This window comes from Tamandua tetradactyla, chromosome 5 (genome assembly GCF_023851605.1).
Source record: "Tamandua tetradactyla isolate mTamTet1 chromosome 5, mTamTet1.pri, whole genome shotgun sequence".
In the NCBI taxonomy this organism is placed as follows: domain Eukaryota; kingdom Metazoa; phylum Chordata; class Mammalia; order Pilosa; family Myrmecophagidae; genus Tamandua; species Tamandua tetradactyla.
Window position 1 is genome coordinate 27,448,476 of NC_135331.1, and position 1,697 is coordinate 27,450,172.

A 1,697-nucleotide genomic window follows, 5' to 3' on the forward strand; every position below is an offset into this window, starting at 1 on the left:
AGAACTGTAACACATACCAAACTCTGAAATCTGTTCTACAATGAATTGTTGTGCTGTGCTTCGAAATTTATTGTTGTTTTTTGTTTGTTTGTTTGTATGTTATTTCTCACAGAAAAAGAAGAAAAAAGATGATAAAAATATTTATTCTGATGCAAATGTTCTAAGAAATGATCATGATGATGAATATGCAACTATGTGATGATATTGTGAATTGCTGATTATATATGTACAACGGAATGAGCATATATTAAGAATGTGTTTCTTTCTTGTAAATTTTTTTAATTAATAAAAAATTAAAAATATATATTTATTACTTCTAGCCTCCCATATTCTGGAGAAGCTAGAAGGAAAAATCAGATGAGTATATGGTAGCCCATGACAAACTTTGGGATCTGTTCTGTTACTACCTATTGAAGAGTGCTTTGAAAACTATTGCTTTTTTCTTCCTTTGCTTTGTATATATGTTATATTATACAATTAAAAAGTTTTTGAAAAATGGAGGAAAACATGAGTATAATGATGAGAGAAATTGAAGCTATTTAAAAATACTCAAATAAAAGTTCCAGTTCCAGATGGAGTAGACATATGACAACTCTCCTCAACCATTGAATGCAAATAAAAAAACTGATCAAAATGCACAGCACAGCTATTTGAAGTCTCTCAAAAGTAAATATCAGCAGGTGGAGCAGGAAAGAACACTATCTTTATGTTTATTCCTTTTTCTAGAGTGATGCAAATGTTCTAAAATGATCATAGTGATGAATACGCAACGATGTGATGATATTGTGAGCCACTGATTGCATACTGTGGATGGACTTATGTATATGAAGATTTCTCAGTACAAATATTAAAAAAAAAAAAAAAAAAACCAATGACAAGTTCTCTGAGCTTCTTCCAGGTGAACATTTCTCTTTGGCTCTGGTTACTGGACTTTCCTAATCACACAGCTCCTGAATGCCAGTCTTCACTCCCGCCTCAAGGAAAGGTTCCCCCCAGGCATCGGCTGCTCTCCTTGCCAAAAGGAGAAAAAGAAAAGTAGGATGCATTTGAACATAGTGATGAAGTCCAAAATGAATTAGACAGACTTAATGAACAAGCCATTGAGGAGATTTTAAAAGTAGAACAGAAATACAATAACCACCCCCCAAGCATTCTTTCCGAAGATGTCAGAACTTACCACCAATATCCCACATTTTGGGGTGACAACATTTGTCAACCATTCACAAGTGGCCACACTGCTTGGAAAGGAGGATGAAGAGGTGCTGCATTATTGAACCAGAGTTGAAGTGTCAGAATTTGAAGGTATTGAATCAGGTTACAGAATAGATGTTCATTTTGATGAAAATCCTTATGTTGAAAACGAAGTCCTCTCCAAAGAATGTCTTCTGAATGAGAGTGGTGATCCATCCTCAAAGTGGCTGGCATCGAAAGGAAATCTGGAAAGGACTTGAGGAAATTTTCAAGTCAAATATAGAACAAAGCCAGCAGGAAGAGGGAGGCAGCGTGAAGAACCAGAGAGCTTCCTTACCTGGTTTGCTGACCACACTGATGCAGGTGGGCATGGGCTAGGGGAGGTCATCAAAGAGGGCATTTATTCAAACCCATTACAGTACTGTTTGGTTCCTGATATGGATGATGAAGAACGGGAAAGAGAACAAGGTCATGATGCTGCTGACTGTGCTGGTTTGAAAGGATGA

The 1,697-nt window shown here is 36.3% G+C and overlaps 1 pseudogene; it reads left to right on the forward strand.

Moving 5' to 3' along the window:
* The first annotated feature begins 871 nt into the window (after positions 1–871).
* On the forward strand, positions 872–1,697 carry LOC143683003 (protein SET-like; annotated as a pseudogene).